This window comes from Scyliorhinus canicula, chromosome 14 (assembly GCF_902713615.1).
Source record: "Scyliorhinus canicula chromosome 14, sScyCan1.1, whole genome shotgun sequence".
Lineage (NCBI taxonomy): Eukaryota > Metazoa > Chordata > Chondrichthyes > Carcharhiniformes > Scyliorhinidae > Scyliorhinus > Scyliorhinus canicula.
In genome coordinates, this window is record NC_052159.1 from 69711027 (window position 1) to 69731358 (window position 20332).

Below are 20332 nucleotides of genomic sequence, written 5' to 3' on the forward strand. Positions count from 1 at the left end.
GAGTTCTCAGAGGACAACTTTAGAGGCCTGTTTTTAAATAGCGGATGGTACATGAACAGCATAATATTGAATATTTGTTTATCTCCTTGCACACAACACTGAACAATGAGTTGAGTACTTAGGTGAATCTGGCAATTGGATATGTGCTGTCATCTTCTGTGAATGACGTGAAAGATCATTGCAATCTAGTATTGAGCAAATGGCAACATCAATGGCACATCTTGTGAGAATCTCATTGCATACCTCACGTGAGCCATTTTTCATGAATATTCCCACTATCATCATGACGACCTAGAAATAAAGACAAGCTTGCTTGCAGCATGGATAAAGGCAACAATTTTAGAGAGATTTTAAAACGTTAAGATACTTACCGGTAAAATGCCCACCCCAATTGATGACAAGCATCATGAAGGTCTACTCTCTACCAGTGACATGTGGGAAGTAACTGGTTGAGACTTCAGTTGCCAGCATTTGTATACTATCATGTAACCTTTGCACAGAAACTGGTAGACACTACCTAAAACACTGAGGGCAAAGCAACGAGAGCAACAGAAGTACCTGACATTGATGCAGGTAATTAGGTTAATGTTTGTAGCATAGAGGGCTTTTGTATCCTTTCAATTTATGTTGTTTGCTATGTCATCATTCATCATTGCTAATCCTCAGTTAGGAAAATAATGAGTAGTAGGGCGCATCCATAGGTAACCTAAATAAATGCACAGTAACAAGGACCAAATACACATCCAAAAAACACACCTCCTAAACAACTTACAGTTAATTCACTTTTGTCATATTTTGTCTTTCTTTCAATGTTCAGAATAAATCAGTATAAAATAAACTTCAATTATATACATATTGAACACTTGCCTACCTGAAAATCATAAATTTAAAAATAGTAAATAATCAATGTCAATATTTAAATATAACTGACAAGATGTCTAAATTTTATGGATTCTAGGGCAGCACAGTGGTGCAGTGGTTAGCACTGCTGACACAGGGGGCTGAGTTCCCAGGGTTGATCCTGGCTCTGGGCTACTGTCCGTGTGGAGTTTTCACATTCTCCCCGTGTTTGCATGGGTTTCGCCCCCACAACCCAAAGATGTTTAGGCTAGGTAGATTGGCCACGTTAAATTGCCCCTTAATTGGAAAAAAATGAATTGGGTATTCTAAATTTATAAAAAAAACAAGTTATGGATTCTTATTTGAAACAAACATTTTCATAGAATATTCTGGTCTATAGCCAATCTACAGAAAAGCATGTGTGAGATGTATTACACATTTGTAAAACTGAATGTTGGCATTTGGATAGACTTCAGGTTGTGGGCAAAGTCTCATGTTGACTTAAGACTGCCCACCCAAGAGTTGGCTGAAAGTGAGCTGGACAGCAATAAAATATCACCACCATCAGAGAGAGCTCTGTGGAAGAAATCTAGACCATTTGAGCTTAGAATATTTCTTTCACAGGAATGACAAAAAGGTGAAATTTAGAAAAACTGAAAGAATTGAAAACAGTGGCCAGGACTCTCCGTTCACCATTAAGAAGATCGGGAATCCCGATTGGGGGGAGAATTAAAATCGGGATTCAAGCCAGCAGAAAACAACTTGTGAGTCCCTGTGCCCATCCCACTGGCCCTAGCGGGTTTCCCGACGGCCCAGTTGGGCTTCCCACCCTGGCCAGGCTGGACCATGCAAAGAGCTCATTGGAGCCATTTTACATATCATTGGCGGGCAGGATGCACCATTCACAAGCTCCAGCCACCCCCCAGGTGAGAATCCTGCTGGCATGGATTAGTGAAAGTATTGTGGAGTGTGGACCTGGCGGTTTGCACTCCGAGGGATGGCAAGATGGTATGTCCATCCCAACAATTGCCACCATGGTGTCGAGGGGGCTCCTTCCTGGCAGTTGGGGGTCAAGGAGGCTTGTGCTGGACTGATGGGGCTCAGGACAGCAGTCTCCCTCGGGATGGAGCTCCTTTGACTGCTCTCCTCATCTGCTGCATTAAACCCATTAAACAGTCAGTCAGTATATAACAGTTAATGTGCCCAACTATGCCGTTTAGATAGTCACTCATTATCTCATAAATACACATCCCTAATAATAAAGTGAAAATGTGCTCATCTGCACCTCTAAATCTTTCAAAACTTCTGTTAGTATGCCAAGTTTAAAGGTCTGTGAGATGAAGACGAAAGTTATGCCTTTATATGCATGGCATTTGCAGTATAATGTGGATAAATGTGAGGTTATCCACTTCAGTGGCAAAAATAGGAAGGCAGATTATTATTTGAATGGGTGTAACTTGACAGGGGTGGATACTCAACAAGACCTTGGTGTCCTCGTGCATCAGGTGCTGAAAGTAAGCACGCAGGTACAGCAGGCAATAAAGAAGGCAAATTGTATGTTGGCCTCCATAACGAGAGGATTTGAATATAGGAATAGGGAAGTTTTACTGCAATTGTATAGGGCATTGGTGAGGTCAGATCTGGATTATTGTGTGCAATTTTTGTATCCTTGTCTGAGGAAGGATGTTCTTGCTATGGAGGGAGTGCAGCGAAGGTTCACCAGGCCGATTCCTGGGATGGCAGAACTGTCATATGAGGAGTCGGTTAGGATTATATTCATTGGGGTGTAGAAGAGTGAGAGGGGATCTCATAGAAACTTATAAAATACTAACGGGATTAGACAGGGTAGATTCAGAAAGAATGTTCCGATGGTGGGCAGTCCAGAACTAGGGGTCGCTGCTCCTAGCGGCCAGATGACGCCGTCGTAAAACAGTCTGGCGTTTACGACAGCGTCAACACTCTGCCGCTAAAACGGAGAATCCCACCCTTAGAGTCCGGAATGGAGAATCCCAGCCAGTGTCATTATTCTGTGCATACATATCTTCCCTCAGTTTTCCAGGTTTTTATGAATGGCCCATTTTCTCAAATGCTTTGGAGAAGGAGTGGACACTGTCCTGGAGTACAGTTTTTGAGTGAGCATGCACGCAAGCAGCATCTGTAGACTGAAGCTCAATGACTGAGGTTGGAGTGATTTGGGTTTTTGACTAAAAGCGACATAGGTTGAATAGTTTCACAAATGTTCTGTAAATTATCTCCACATCTGTGGGCAATTTGTGGGAGGTGAGGTGCAGCATTGCAGCAAGTAAGATGGAAAAGGGAGCTGCTGTGATGACTCCAATTTTGCTAAGATAGGGCTGTGCAGTGATGTTTGTGGTACCTCTTGATTGGTGAAAATCTCACTGTGATTCTGGAAGGAGTTCTTTGTTCACTGTATGGAGGCAATTGAAGAGTGGGTCCTTGTAATACATCTTTCCGTAAACACCTGGAAAACAAAAGTTCTCTTCAAACCAGCTCCGACAGTACTGCACCAATCTCCATCCACTGCACTCCACCCTCCCCACTGCCCGTCCCTTCCCCACTCTGTCTATTATGATTAATAGTTACATCCTGAAAAATGTGTAACATTTGCCATGTCTTGGGAGGCTCCTCTCAATGAAGGCAGACATATTTTGACAATTCAGGATTGCCTGTAATGTGGCATCTCAGCCTCTGACCATCTGATGAGAAGAATTTTGAGGACAACGATCTCAAACCCAGGGCACTGCTTACTGGACATCGGTAATCTCTGTGCTTCTCTATGATTTAAAGATTTGGACAACCCTACAGCAAGCACCTCACACAAAGCACTGGAAAAGTACCAGCAGTGGTGCCTTTGCAAGATCTTCCACATCTGGTGGCAGGAAACACAGTGTAACAGCATTGTCCTCTTCCAAGCCAGCTTGGCCAATATCACTCAGAAACCTGTTCAAACAGGGCAGGACATGTTGTTTGTCTGCCTGACACCAGACCCCCAAAGCAACTGCTCTAATCAAAGCTTGTGGCAGGAGACTCCCAAGGGGACAGTGGAAATGCTTTAGGTATATCCTCAAAGCATCCCTGAAGAGGTCAAACATGAGAGCCCCCGACTTGTGGCTGACCAAAATGGGGAAGGTTCATTCAGAAAGGCACCAAACACATTGACAGATTTTGTTACGAACATGTAAGGGCAAATTCAAGGTTTCTGAGAGAGTACATGGGTCTGCAAACACCTCATCTGCCTGATTCCCCCAAGCACGACCCTTATGTGATACAGCCTGCAGATTGTGCATTGGACTTATCAGCTATCTCAGAACTCATTGAACCAGAGTGGAATTAAATCATCCTTGATCCTAGGAGACAGCCGAAGAAGGAGAAAGACCCTATACAGACATACATGCAATTCACAAAAATATATTTGAAATAATTTGATTCATTTGCATTTGCCTATTGGTAGATTTTGCTGACCCCTCGTGCTTTTTGCCTTATTGCATCCTTAGTAGAATTTTTATTTGAAGTTTAACAATCTGTTTTCCTTGTGCATGATTTGTACATTCTTGACATCTTTAGCTTTGACTTGCCGCTGTTTTATGAATGTAAAATTTGAGTTAAGCATGTGAAGTGTTTTGCATCTCAAGTGCAATGCCTGAGGTGTAATGCCTGACTTGTGATACAAGAAATATGATGCTTCAAGTAATGGACTAAACAAATACTCAAAGCAATAACTTTATTTCTGCTGGTGAATCTCTTTGTTATATTTCTCATGGTAAGTTGGAGGAGATGCAGACTGATGCTATTTAATATGTAATGCCAAAGAATCAAAGCATCCTAGAATGATGCAGTATCCATAGAATCCATAGAATCCATAGAACCCCTACATGGCAGAAGGAGGTAATTTGGCCCATCGAATCTGCACCCACCCTCTGAAAGAGCACCCTCCCATGCCCACTCCTCCGCCCTAGCCTCATAACCCTGTAATCCCACCTAACCTGCACATATTTGGACACTAAAGGGCAATTAATCATGGCCAATCAACCGAACCTGAACATCTTTGGACTGTGGGAGGAAACCGGAGCACCAGGAGGAAAATGCACACATACAGGGAAAACGTGCAAACTCCATACAGATAGCCATCCAAGGTCAAGTTGATCTAGGGTCCCTGGTGCTGTGAAACAGCAGTGCTGACCACTGTGCCACCGTGCCATGCCCATTCGAATGGCCCACTGTGCCTGTGCCAGCTCTTTGAAAGCGTTCTCCAATTAAATCCATTTCCCTGCAGTTTTCCAATAAACCTCCAAATTCTCCCCTTCAAATGCTTATCCAGTTCCCTCTTGAAAATTATTAAAGAATCTGCTTGCATCATCATGTCAGGCACAGCATTCCAGGTCAGAACAACTGTGGAAAAATATATCTCCTATTTCCACCCCTTTGATTCTTTTGCTAAGTAACTGATATCTGGGTGCTGTGGTTATTAACCCTTTTGCCACTGAAACTGGTATTTCCTTATTTACTCTATCAGAATCCTACATGGTTTTTAAAACCTCCATTGAATCCCCCTTTAACCTTCTCTGCTCTAAAGAGTATAATCCCAATTTCTCTAGTCCCTCCACATAACTGACGTCCTTCACCCTTAGCAGAAATTCCCTCCTGCACGCTGAACCTTGACTTATTTCCTCAAGTGAGGTGCCCAGAATTTGACTAAATGGGCAGGATTTTATCCTGGACTTCAGGACCTGGCAATTGGAAAAAATGGGGACGTCTTGGAGCCGCACTTGCTGGCAGTGGGACGGACCTAACATTTTTTTACTAGAGGTGGCCTCCTATTTGGCAGCCTTTGGCCTCTGGGTGGACAAGAGCTAGTGCAGTCAGAAGGTTGGCAGCTCTGAAGATATGGATGCTGTTAAGGCAGGTTGAGATTGAGAGGGTGCTTCAGTATGAAGTTACCCTTGGGGAGGTAAGTAAACAAGTTAAAATAAGGAGTGGGAGCAGGCAGGCCCCACCAGGTGGTCCATTGAGACTGCACATGCAGCCTTCCCTGCCCACAGCTCCCTCCTTAGGGCTTAAAGTTCCAGCTCCAACTACCTGCTGGACGGCTGCAGGGAAGTCCATGGAGCTGGCACCCTCCTCACATGGCAGGGGCATGGTCTCACTGCTAATACAGTGCCAATGAACTGGGAAAAAAGACTCTTAACAAGGGCAGCATGGTGGCACAGTGATTAGCACTGCTGCCTCACAGTGCCAGGGGCATGGGTTCAATTCCAGCTCTGAGTGGAATCTGCACGTTTTCTCCCTGTGTCTGCATTGGTTTCCTCCAGGTACTCCACTTTCCTCCCACAGTCCAAAGATGTTTAAACTAGTTTTGCAGAGGTATGGGAACTGGAGCTATGGATCAGAGGATAGAGTAGCTGTTGAACGGGCAGAAATAGTATGCATTGTGTCTGTGAGGAAGGATAGACATTTGATAGGGCAAAGTTGCACTCAGTGGAATGGGTTAAAGTGTATCTGTTTCAATGCAAGGAGTATCAGGAATAAGAGAGATGAACTTAGAGCATGGATCAGTACTTGGAACTACGATGTTGTGGCCATTACAGAGACATGGATTTCACAGCGGCAGAAATGGTTGTTAGACGTTCCAGGTTTTGGGTGTTTTAAGAAGAATAGGGAGGGAGGTAAAAGAGGAGGGGGAGTGGCACTGTTAATTAGAGAGTGCATCACAGCTGCAGAAAAGGAGGTAGTTGAGGAGGATTTGTCTACTGAGTCAGTATGGGTGGAAGTCAGAAACAAGAAAAGAGCTGTCACTTTATTGGGAGTTTTCTATAGACCTCCCAATAGCAGCAGAGAGATGGAGGAACAGATTGGACGGCAGATCTTGGAAAGGTGTAGAAGTAACAGAGTTGTTGTCATAGGTGACTTCAACTTCCCTAATATTGACCGGAACGCCCTTAGTGCAAATGGTTTGGTTGGAGCAGATTTTGTCAGGTATGTCCAGGAAGGATTCCTGACTCAATATGTAGACAGGCCGACTAGGGGGAGGCCATTTTGTATTTGGTGCTTGGCAACAAACCAGGCCAGGGGTCAGATGTCTCAGTGGGAGAGCATTTCGGTGACAGTGATCACAATTCCTTGACCTTTACCATAGTCATAGAGAGGGATAGGAGCAGACTGTATGGGAAGGTATTTAATTGAGGAAGGGGAAATTATACTGCTATTAGACAGGAGCTGAGGAGCATAAATTGGGAACAGATGTTCTCCGGGAAATGCACAACAGTGATATGGAGGTTGGGTTTTTGGACCACTTGCTGCGATGGCTGGATAGTTTTGTCCCACTGAGACAAGGAAGGAATGGTAAGGTGAAGGAGCCTTGGATGACAAGAGAAGTGGAGCTTCTAGTCAAGAGGAAGAAGGAAGCTTACATAAGGTTGAGGAAGCAAGGATCTGGCAAGGCTCTTGAGGGTTACAAGGTAGCCAGGAAGGAACTCAAAAATGGACTTAGGACCGCTAGAATGGGGCATGAAAATGCCCTGGCGGGAAGGATTAGGGAAAACCCCAAGGCGTTCTACACTTATGTGAGAAATAAGAGGATGATCAGAGTGAGAGTAGGGCTGATCAGGGATAGTGGAGGGAACTTGTGCCTAGAGTCTGAGGACATAGGGGAGGCACTAAATGAATATTTTGCTTCAGTATTTACTATAGAGAGGGACCTTGTTGCTCATGAGAACATCGTGAACTGGGTGAATAGGCTCGAACAGTTTGATATTAAGAAGGAGGATGTGCTGGAAACTTTGAAAAGCATCAGGATAGATAAGTCCCCACGGCCAGACGGAATATACCCAAGGTTACTACGGGAAGTGAGGGAGGAGATTACTGTGCTGTTGACGATGATTTTTGCATCCACTGGGGTAGTACTGGATAATTGGGGGGAGGCAAATGTTGTTCCCCTGTTCAGGAAAGGGATTAGGGAAATCCCTGGGAATTAAGATCAGTCAGTCTTATGTCTGTGTGAGAAAAATACTGGAAAGGATTCTGAGAGATAGGATTGATGATTATTTAGAAAAACATAGTTTGATTAAAGATAGTCAGCATGGCTTTGTGAGGGGTAGGTCATGCCTCACAAGCCTCATTCTTTTAGGATGTGACGATACACATTGATGAAGGTCGGGCAGTGGATGTGATGTTTATAGATTTCAGTAAGGCATTTGATAAGGTTCCCCATGGTAGGCTCAGTCAGAAAGTCAGGGGGCATGGGATACAGGGAAATCTGGCCGTCTGGGTACAGAATTGGCTGGCCAAAAGAAGACAAAGAGTGATAGTGGATGGAAAGTATTCCGCCTGAAGGTCGGTGACCAGTGGTGTCCTGCAGGGATCTGTTCTCGGACCTCTGCTCATTGTGGCTTTTATAAATGCCTTGGATGAGGAAGTGGAAGGGTGTGTTAGTAATTTTGCTGATGACACAAAGGTTGGTGGAGTTGTAGATAGTGTTGAGGACTGTTGCAGGTTACAACAGGACATTGACAGGATGCAGAGCTGGGCTGAGAAGTGGCAGTTGGAGTTCAACCTAGATAAATGTGAAGTGATTCATTTTGGAAAGTCGAATTTGAATGCTGAATACAGTGTTAAAGGCAGGATTCTTGGAAGTGTGGAGGAAGAGAGGGATTTTGGGGCCCATGTACATAGATCCCTCAAAGTTGCCACCCAGGTTGATAGGGTAGTTAAGAAGGCGTATGGTGTGTTGGCTTTCATTAACAGGGGGATTGAGTTTAAGATCTGTGAGGTTTTGCTGTCGCTTTCTAAAACCCTAGTTAGACCACACTTAGAATATTGTGCCCAGCTCTGGTCGCCTCATTATAGGAAGGATGTGGATGCTTTGGAGAGAGTGCAGAGGAGATTTACCAGGATGCTGCCTGGACTGGAGGGCATGTCTTATGAAGAAAAGCTGATGGAACGAGGGCTTTTCTCACTGGAGCGAAGAAGGAACAGAAGTGACTTGACAGAGGTGTACAAGGTGATGAGAGGCATGGATAGGGTGGAAAGCCAGGGACTTTTCCCCAGGGCGGGAATTGCTGTCACAAGGGGACATAATTTTAAATTAGGATAAATGGTCGGCACAACATCGTGGGCCGAAGGGCTAGTACTGTGCTGTAATGTTCTATATTCTATGTACACGTTAGTTGGATTGGCCATGCTAAAATTGCTCCTTAGTGTCCAAAGATGTGCAGACTAGGTGGAGTTGCAGGGATAGAGTGGGGGAGTGGGCCTAGTTAGGGTACTCTTTCAGAGGGTCAGTGCAGACTCGATGGACCTCCTTCTGCACTGTAGGGATTCAGTGGCATTCAGCAGGCAGTCGATCCACATTAGTCTTTCCATTGGGAAATTTCCCTGGCAGTAGAACTGCAATTTACGCCATCGCCCCACCGCTTTACTTCAAAGATTATCCTCAAAAGGGCTGGAAAACCCCTTTGTTATTTCTACTTTGTTCATGCGTGTATACATACTGCATGAACTCTATGGGGGAGACTAGGGCTGAGATTCTCCTTGCCGGGGACTAAGTCCCCACGCCGGTGGGAAAATCAGCGCCAACGACTCTGGCGTCAACAGGCCCCCAAGCTGAGGAATTCTTACCTGTCTCGGAGGCTAGGTGGATGCCAGAGGGGTTGGCGCCGCTCCAGCCGGCGCCGAAGGGACTGCGCGAGTTCGCGCATGCACCAAAATGCCGGTGTGATCTCGCGCATGCGCGGAACTGCCAGTATGTTTTGGCGCATGCGCGGGGGGTTCTCTTCTCCGCGCCGGCCTTGGCGAAGCCCTACAGGGGCCAGCATGGGAGGAAGGAGTGCCCCCATGGCACAGGCATGCCCGCAGATCGGTGGGCCCCGATTGCGGGCCAGGTCACCGTGGGGTCACCCCCCCCCCCCACCCTGTCCCCCTGAGGACCGCCCCAGATGACTTACCTGCCAGGTCCCACCATGTGGGACCATGCGTAACCCAAAAACCCCAAAACTGGCCAAAAACAGACTGCCGCTTGGATTATCGGGGCCTGGGGAATTGTCGGAGGGGCCACTGCCAACGGACCCGACCAGCGTGGCGTGAACCCCGCCCCACCCGGAAAATGTCACCGGAGAATATGGCAGCCAGCGTTGGGGCAGCGGGACGGGATTTGCACCGTACCCCGGGGATTCTCCGGCCCGGCAGGGGTTTGTCACCCGGTTTGTCCGCACACTCGCCACCAGTGCTTGGTACGGTAACCGGACCCAGTCCACAAATCCCTGTCAGAACCCAAACCACCCCAGCACCTTCCACAAATAACCCCACTCCACCTAATTGAAGGCCTTCTCTGCATCCATGACGACCACCACCTCAAACTTTGTCCCTCTGGGGGCATCATTGTAAAGTTCCTTAACCCCTGGTGTTGGCCGACAGATGCCTCCCCTTAATGAACCCCGTCTGGTCCCCCCCTATCAGCCCTTTCACACAGTCCTCGATCCTTGAAGCCAAGATCAAGGCCAGTAACTTGGTGTCCACATTTAACAGTGAAATTAGCATGAAGGATCCAAACCGCTCCAGATCCTTGTCCCTCTTTAAAATTAAGGAGATCGAGGTATGGTTGCCTGGGATTGAAGTGCATTCCACAGATTCCCACATGCTGTCGTCATGGCACATCAACAACTCTGCCATTTCTAACCAACCTTGTCAATTTAGTTAGTCAATTAGTTAATAATTCACACAGATACAGTAATAAAAAGTTGCACTCACTTCCATGGTCCTAGTTGATGTTACAACTACTGTAATAAGATTCACGTGCAACCTCAGGAATGCTTCCGGTATTACTGGCTTTTCAATGGCTAATTCCACAAGGTTTGCACTTTTCAACTCTATCATTAAATTAATGCCCTGTTCCAATGGCAGTCTCTCCTTGCCCTTTTTTTAACTTCAATCTTCCTGGAAACTTCTTTTCATTCTCTAGTTTTGAGAACAAATTGTCCTTTAGCATCTGGACTTGCTTTCGTGCCCATTATTCTGGTATGACTTTCCTGCTCCCAGCAGGGATGTGAGAGCTATCTTCTTTCTCATTGCTAAGCTGCAACTGCTATGAATTCAGCTAAAACTAAACTCAAAAAGCCTTCCTACCCTCGAGGTGCCCCAGTTACAAAGCAATAGCTCATTCTTTCTCCAAGTTTGTGTTTACTTTTCACGTAGGAATAATCGAAGCACTACACAGACACAGTTTGAACTGAAACCAAAAACCCCCATGCATGCAAACATCTGTGTTTAATATGAATCTACGAGAGTTTTACCCTTTCTTACACAAAAACACAAAATTAAACTCAGTTTCATCTATACCTTATTTTGAATATCCAACACTACACACATAGATTTCTTACAACTCCATCTGCTTCCTGACATCATTTTGCCCCTGTGTACTGCATCTTTACCTAAAGTCCCAACTCCTCACTCAATCTATGTCTCACTCAGGCATAGTCTCATGACTGCAGGTCCCTATATTATAATTACCACCACATTTCATTGATATGCAATTGCAAACCCAACTCAGTAGTTTAGTTCAGTTATGCCAGCATTGAATTAAATAAATTATAGGTTAGAACCAGTATGCAGCCGAAAGATAAAAATACCTGAAATTCCGCCAAGTCGGAAGGACTCCGCACTCAGCCAATTTGATGCCAAAGCTCCGATTCCTTAAGGAATGGTTTTTATTTCATTCCAGGAGCCCACTGGTGGTATGCATGGCATCTCTAAAATGGTGGCACATTATTGCACTAAGGTGGTGACCGATGCCTTCTTCTGGACAGCAGTTGATAAATACATTACTGCATTGATTGTCAGAGTCAGTCTGAGAGAGCCAAAGGATTCTGTGCCATCATTAGATTCCCCTGGTACAAAGTTATGATAGGCTGCATGCACGTGAACATCAAGGCTCCCAAAGACCTGCCAGCAGCATTCATTAACAGGAAGGGTTTCCATTCCCTCAATGTCCAGTCAGTCTTCGATTATCACCAATATAATCTTCAGGTGTATGCACGGTTCCCTGAAAGGAGCCATGATGGCTACATACTCAGGAACTCCCAGCGCATCAAACCTTTCTCTCTCTTCCCACATGTGCCTTCAAGCTTGGATTCTTAGTGGGAAGGACTATGTACTAAATGGATGTGTCCTGACTCCAGCGAGGATCCCTCGACTGAAGCAGGGGAGAATTATATCACCAACCATTGGGTCACTCGAGCCACCATCTTGCCAACCTCAGGTCTCCTGAACATGAGACTCAGGTGCATGAATCATTCCAGTGGGATACTTCAGTAGGCCTCATCCCAGATTGTGATGGCCTTTGTCACTTTGTACAATCTGAAAGTGTAGAGGGGAGAGGCCTTGCCCAATATAGATATAGTGGAACACAGGGAATCCTGAGATGTGAAGGATTATGAGGAAGCTGATGACTATCTCCAGCATCCAGGAAGACATGAGAGACTGCATGGAATGTGCAAGGTCATGGGCACTAAAGAGGCTCAGGAGACAATTATATATTCAAGCATCAGGTGACTCTTCTACACCATCCTTCCAAACAAATAAAAATCCAACTTCATCCTACGCTGTTGCTGTTTATCTCAGTTGCAAGCCCAGGCTCCTGTGCCCAGTGACTCTTGGTACTTCTGCAATCCCAAAACAATAATCACAGGAGCTATGGCCTCTAACTTTGCAGGATCTCATCAAGACTCCTCAGACAGCACTTCTTAAACTTACCACTGCTACCATATAGAAGGACAAGAGTAGCCGAAGAGCAGACAAGAGCATCGCAGTTTGAGAAGGCAGCTCACTGACACCTTATCGAGGGCAGTTATGGATGGGCAATAAATGCTGTCCTAGTCTGCAATGTCCACATCCCATGAATGAAAATATAAAGAAAAGACCGTGGAGGAGCCAAGATGTTTGTGCACTGCTGGAGGGTCACCAGTAGTAAATGGAAATATCAGCAAAACAAATCATTCCTTTATTACAAACATGGACAGCACAAGCAGTAACTCCTTAACATTCCATTCACCCATGAGCCCAAGTGCTTTTAATGTGTTTTCTTAGATCTTTAATGAATGATGCTCCCACTTGTTACAGTATGTCTTTAAGGGATTGAAGCATGACATCATGAGAAGTGCCATGCAATCCAGTTTTGCTTTCAGCAGAGCACACACACACAGCTCTGTAGTTCTGAAGTCTTCAGGCTATATACCTCTGTGTAGATGTTCTCATGTGCCTAGCCTCAACAAATGAACCCATAACATGTTTAGCCAATACCGCGTGAATGATTGGTGCTTTCGATATCATTATAAAATCATGACACGATGTGTAGCAGTTGTTCCTTCTAAACTACATGGTGCTCAGCCTGGCAGGAAAAGTAAAGACAAGTATGACATGGAGAATTGTTTTAGATTATGTTACAAGTCATGAGACGACCCTTGATGTTTTGGTCAGACCACAATGAAGCTACAGCATTGAAGAGTGCTGAAACTGCAAAAAAGCTTTGAAGACATGGTACTCCAATAAAGAATTGCTCGAGGTTGCAACCATAACCTGTCAATTCAGTGAGTGAGACAAAGCGTCAAGAGAACTAGCTCCAGTTAGCTCAGTTAGGAAGATGGGTGACCAGGTGTGGGCCAGATTGATAGTGAGCGAGGGAGAGTCAAGCAACCAAAAAAAGGTCCCAAAGACTGGGCCAGCGAAGATTACGGTTATAATAAGCAGAGCTTCAGAGAAGAGTGCTAAAGTATTTGCAGCAAATATCAGTCCAGATACTACAGGAGAAGGAAAGTCAAAAAGTTATTGTCAAAATGTCCACAAAATTCACCAGTTTGAATGGGGATGCAATTAATCTAATATCTGAATTCAAAATATTTGACAGCAGGTAGAGTTGGAGTTTCCTGACACAGGTGTGTCTGCAGCAGATAAACAAGCCATAAAAGATGACCTACCAATTGGATATGAAGGTCGACACAGGCTGAATACATGGTCTACACAGTCTACACAAACTGAACGTAGAAGAGCTAAAGGATCCCAAACCATAAGGACTACATTGAAAAACTGGTCCAGTATGAGATTAAACTTCATTGACTAGAGTTCATGGCATTTGAACAACAGCCGACAGAATCCATAGACCCTTCTTCAGCACATACAGAGAAAAGGGTATGTACTGTGATTTTCCAGTGTGGAACTAGCAGACAGAATTGTTGAGTTGGTGGTCACATCCACATGGATACAAGAATTCCAAAAACATCTGCTGAACAACCATAAAATGTATAGCATTGAAGGGCAATTCAAGGATGAAGGTAAGTACAAAATGACCTTTGCTGGTCTTGATTACAATCCTGTTTGATGACATACATACAAAAACACCCAACCTGGCAAGACATGTGGAAGGCGTGGCCTTCTGCGCGTATCAAGGAAGTGCCCTGCCTTCCATCAATACTGAAGAATATCTGACAGATGGGGCCATTGGCAGTAGTTGTGCTCCAGAGCAAAAAAATGATGTAGCTACAATTTCCTACAAAGAATCGTGCACTGATCCAAACCAGAGGTGGACTTACAATGAAACATACTGTGCCTAGGCACAGGGCCCCGCCCACAGTGGGGACCCATGTTGTGCAGTGTCTGTGGGCGGTTCTTGGGCACCAATCAGAGCCTGATATCTCTGCATTTGCTGATAGGCTCAACAAGTTCAAATGAGCCTATTAGGAGGAAATGCAGAGTGACATCAGACTCTGATTGGTTGAGTCCCCTTAGGGCGGGAAAACACTTATCCAAAGTTGTTGAGGTGACCAGGAGGGAGAGAGGCAACAGTCAAGGCAAAGGTCTCCTGTGTTTTTGCAAAAAAAGCAGCAGGTTTCTCAATCTCAACCCAGGGTTGAGGAGGACAGGCCATAGCTCGGCAGCCAGCAGCAAGGTGAAGCCATTGAGCAAGGTGAGGTGCAAGGGCTGGTTATTGAGGGGAGCAGCAAGCGACTCGACCTCCAGGTCAGGGTTGATGAGGACTGGGCAGGCAAGGCCATCGACAGGCAGCCTGATTCGGCAATGAGGCAAGGTCGTTGAGGGGAGCAGGGCAAATTGACCCTCAGGCAATTGTTGAGGAGGGTTGGACAAGTGAAGCCATGGCCAGGCAGCCTGAGCCAGCAGTGAAGCAAGGTCATTGAGGGGAGCTGTGGCAATTTGACTCCCAGGGCTGAGGAAGGCAAAAAAAGTCTGCTCTTTCAAAAATTCATATTCATAAAAATGAAGAAATGTCAGTTAATATTAAATGACCTATCAATCTGGCAGTCAAAAACACAGAAAATTAAAGGTGAGGCAAGAGGATTGGATTGGATTTGTTTATTATCACGTGTACCGAAGTACAGTGAAAAGTGTTGTTTGTGTGCAGCTCAGGCAGATTATTCTGTACACAAAATGAAAATACATAGGGTAAACATAAAATACACAATGTACATAAAATACACTATGTACATAAAATACACAATGTAAATACATAGACACAGGCATAGGGTGAAACATACAGGAGTGTAGTACTACTCAGGAGAGAAGATGTGTGAAGAGATCAGATTAATCCATAAGAGGGTCATACAGGAGTCTGGTAACAGCAGGGATGAAGCTGTTTTTGAATCTGTTAGTGCGTGTTCCCAGACTTTTGTATCTCCTAAAACCGATGGAAGAAGTTGGAAGAGTGAATAAACTTGGTGGGAGGGGTCTTTGATTATGCTGTCCTCTTTTCCAAGGCTGCGGGAGGTTTAGACAGAGTCAGTGGATGGGAGGCGGGTTAGTTTGATGGACTGGGCGGTGCTTACGACTCTCCGTTTCTTACGGTCTTGGGCCGAGCAGTTTCCATCCCAGGCTGTGATGCAGCCAGATAGGTTACTTTCTATGGTGTACCTGTAAAAGTTGGTAAGAGTCTGTGTGGGCATACCAAATTTCCTTAGTTTCCTGAGAAAGTATTGGTGCTGTGTACTTTCTTGGCCATAGTGTCAATGTGGGTGGACCAGGACAGATTGTTTGTGATGTGCACAACTAGGAATTTGAAGCTGTCAACTATCTCCACCTCGAATGGAGACAGGGGTATGTATTTTACTCTGCTTCCTGAAGTCAATGATCAGCTCTTTAGTTTTATTGACATTGAGGGAGAGATTGTTTTTATTGCATCACTCCACTAGGTTCTCTATCTCCCTCCTATATCGTTGTTCGAGATCCAACCCACTACGGTCATGTCATCAGCAAATGTGAAGATAGAGTTGGAGCCAAATTTTGCCATGCAGCCATGTGTGTATAGGGAGTATAGTAGGGGGCTAAGTATGCAGCCTTGCGGGTCCCCGGTATTGAGGACTATTGTGGAGGTTGTTGTTTATCCTTACTGATTGTGGTCTATGGTTCAGAAAGTCGAGGATCCAGCTGCAGAATGAGGAGCCATGTCCAAGGTTTTGAAGCTTTGATATAAGTTTGGCTGGGATTATGATGTTGAAGGTGGAGCTGAAGTCACTAAATAGGAGTCTGATGTAGGAATCTAGCGTCAGGATGTTCCAGGGATAAGTGTAGGGCCAGGGAGATGGTGTCTGCTGTGGACCGGTTGAGGTGGTAAGTGAATTGCAGTGGGTTTAGGAATTCTGAAAGTATGGAGTTGATGTGTCTCATGACCAACCTCTTGAAGCACTTCATTGCAATCAATGTAAAGGTCACTGGACGTTAGTCGTTGATGCACATTGCCTGACTCTTCTTTTGCATCCGTATAATGGTGGTCTTCTTGAAATACGGAGTAGGGAAAGATTGAAGATGTCTGCGAACACATCAGGCAGCTGGACCGTGCAAGATCTGAATCCACGACCAGGGACCTCGTCAGGACCCGTCACCTTTCGAGGGTTTACTTTCAAGAATTCTAATCTGACTTTGGAAGCTGTGATGGTGGGTATAGGGGTGTGTCCAGGGTTGCTGGAACATTGACAGCGGTTTGATGGTTTCCTGCTCGAACCGAATATAGAATGCATTGAGTTCATTGGGGTGGGCTGTGCTGCTGCTGAGATTCTGCTCAGCTTCACTTTGTAGCCCTTTATGTTGTTTAAACCTTGCCGCACCTGATGAGAGTCCGTGACGCTAGTCTGTGACTCTATCTTGGTCTGATATTGGACAAAGTTTGGCAGAAACACATTTAGCCATTTTCCTTAAAAATTCAAAGTTTTGAGCAGTACACAAAATGCACATTCATCCTCATCCACCAAAAGAATGGAGGAATTATCTGAAGACTTAGATTTGCCGTTATCTGGAGAAACCACATCGCATGAAAAAGTTGAACATGAAGTGGAATCTGAAATGACAACAGAACAACAAGATATTTCCTCTTTTGAAGTGAGGGAAGAAACCTATCCTGAAGATATTGCTTTATGGCCAAAACCTGTTCCACTGAGTATGGTAGAATATTTCATTCTAAATAAACCAGGGAACATTGTTAATATGGAAAATTTGGGGAAAGAGTTGGAGGTTGCAAGCAGGTCTTCATAAGTCCCATTTTCTGAGGGTGAAGATAAATGGGATGATGGAAATTAGAAATTAGTTGATTTTTTTCAGAAACCGACAAGGCAGTCTATTGTTATGTTTGCAGATTATTCCCTGGTCCTAGTAAAGGGAAAGAAGCATTTGTCAATGGGTATTGTGACTGGAGAAAAGTTGGAAGAAATATTGCTGATCATGAAACATCCAAGGCTCATATTAAAGCTGTGTGTGCCTTTGTTCAAAGATGTAATTTATCTGGAAGAATTGATTCTGTGTTATTAAGTCAGTTTGTAAAGGAGTGTTCTTATTGGCGTCAAGTGCTGAGATGTGTTGTCAGTCAAACTGCTGTCCTCTTTGCGACTACCTCTATAAGCCATCATTGTCAATTTGAAGAGGTAATTTTTTAGTCTGCCTTGAATTTCTCAGTGAATTTGATGAGCTTCTCAAAGATCATTTGAAAAGTTATCAATATTGTGGCTCAGGGAAGACCAACTTTTTAATGCACAGAACCGATGGTGACTTCATCACTATAATGTAGATCGACTCAGAAACCAATTCACTAATGAAGTAAAAGATACCAAATACTATTCTATAATAATTGTATCAAAAGAGGATGTGAGTCATTAATTAACATTAATTTTAAGATATGTGACCAGCGATGGTGAAGTTGTTGAGCAATTACGTTGTTTTGCCCAGATACGTTCCCACAGTTATGAGTGTCTGGAGACAACTGTTTTGGAAATCATTGCAAATTTAGGTTTGGGCATCATAAATTGTCATGGGTAGAGCTTCAATAATTCCACAAATATGGCAGCCAAATATTTAGGTCGACAAGCAAGACTGAACAGTGCTTTGCAGTATTGCAGTATTCAATCACTCGTGTTCCAATCACTCCATCAATTTAATCTGCAATGCTACTACTGAATCCTGTGAGGAAGCTGTACATTTTTTTTGACTTTGTCTAAAATGTGTATGCCTTTTTTTCAGTTTCCATGCATCGGTGGAATATGTTGCAATCAGACCTGAAGCAGGCAAATGGAAAACATTTGACAGTCAAAAGAATTTGTGACATGAGGTGGTCCGCTCGTGCAGATGCTGCTTTGGCTTTGAAAATGAACTTTGCTGATATAAAAGAAACCTGATTAGACATAGCCACATCAAATTCAGAAATACCACGCGTGAAGACTGAAGCAAAATCCTTAGCAGAGAAGTTTTAAAAGTATGATATTGCTGTTTTTCCTGTTTTGTGAATCAATTTATTTCAAAGATTTAATGCCATCGACTAATCACTGCGAAGTGTTGATGCAACTTTATTGAATGCTGCACAATTTTTAGCCTCAGTCAAAATTTTTGTCGTGGAAGTTTGAGATGACTATAGCTCGATGTAAGCAAAGGAACTGCTTTCAACAAAAAATATAGGTCACTCTGATGATAAGAAGCATACAAGATGCAGGAAGTTATATTTGATTAAACTAGAGACAATGAAATCACTTTAAAAGTAAAGAGAACACTGTCAATGTTAGTCGTGACACACTAATGGTGCATTTGTAGAGTTGAGGTGAATCTCTGAAGAAAACTGTTGATTTATTTTGCATGCTTTTTGACAGAATTTTGGATGAGAGTGCAAAGTTCTTCTTGAAGCTTGATGCCAAGCGCAGATATTGGACTGCACATCATGCGGAGAAGTCCCAAGAGTTTACTACATTTCATACCTCATTCAGAAGATACTGTTTTCAATGGCTTCCTTTCAGGCTATCTATTAGCCAGGAACTCTTTCAAGCTCACATGGACTGCATTATATGCACTGTGCCAGGATGAATCTAAATTGCCAAAGACATTGCCATTGTGGGAAGAATAAAGCAAGAACATGACCATAATATGCACTTATTGATGCAAGTGGTACATAATGAAGGATTGGTATTCAACAGTTTGAAACGTGCCATCAATGTGCAGCACGCCAATGTATTTGGTTCTAATTATTCCAGTGTTGGTATATGTCCTGATCCAAGTAAAAGAGAGGGTATTAAAGCTGTGCTAACTCCTCAAGATCACAATGACCTTAATTTAGGTCTCTTAATTTCCTGTCCTCAGACATCCCAATTTTGCTCAAAAATCTTCCTTGCTAATGGACTTATATACACCTGAGGAAGGAGCAGTGCTCCGAAAGCTCGTGTTTGAAACAAACCTGTTGGACTTTAACCTGGTGTTGTAAGAATCATAGAATTTACAGTGCAGAAGGAGGCCATTCGGCCCATCGAGTCTGCACCGGCTCCTGGAAAGAGCACCCTACCCAAGGTTAACACCTCCACCCTATCCCCATAACCCAGTAACCCCACCCAACACGAAGGGCAATTTATGGACACTAAGGGCAATTTATCATGTCCAATCCACCTAACTTGTACATCTTTGGACTGTGGGAGGAAATGGGAGCACCCGTAGGAAACCCACGCACACACGGGGAGGATGTGCAGACTCCGCACAGACAATGACCCAAGCCGGAATTGAACCTGGGACCCTGGAGCTGTGAAGCGATTGGGCTATCCACAATGCTACCGTGCTGCCCCTAAGAAGTAAGACTTCTTACAATGGAATTATTGTGAAAGAATGTACCTTTCCTGAGGCCTGACTTGGAAGCATTGAAATAGCCATTATCAGAAGCATCAATGTTGCAGGTTTACAATCCCAGGGAGACAACTTCCCTGGAGATGGATGCCTCATCGAAAGACCTGGGAGCATGTATATTCCAAAAAGACAAACAAATTGCATTTGCTTCAAAATCTCTGTCTGTAATGCAATCCAACTACTCCAACATCATGCAGGAAACATTAGCTTTTGTGTTTGGAATCATGCATTTTCATGTCTATCTATTTGGCAAATGATTCATGGAAATGACTGACCACAAGCTACTGGAGATAATTTCGTGAAAACAATTGACCAGTGCACCACCAGAATTACAACA

The 20332-nt window shown here is 44.2% G+C and overlaps 1 long non-coding RNA gene across 2 annotated transcripts in view; it reads left to right on the top strand.

Moving 5' to 3' along the window:
• Window positions 1-18787, top strand: part of LOC119977337 — a 39123-nt gene extending 20336 nt beyond the window's left edge. For both annotated transcript variants that reach the window (XR_005463173.1, XR_005463174.1), the window contains exon 2: window positions 18361-18787. This is a non-coding gene — a long non-coding RNA (uncharacterized LOC119977337). The remainder of the gene's footprint in view (window positions 1-18360) is intronic.
• The last annotated feature ends 1545 nt before the right edge of the window (window positions 18788-20332 follow it).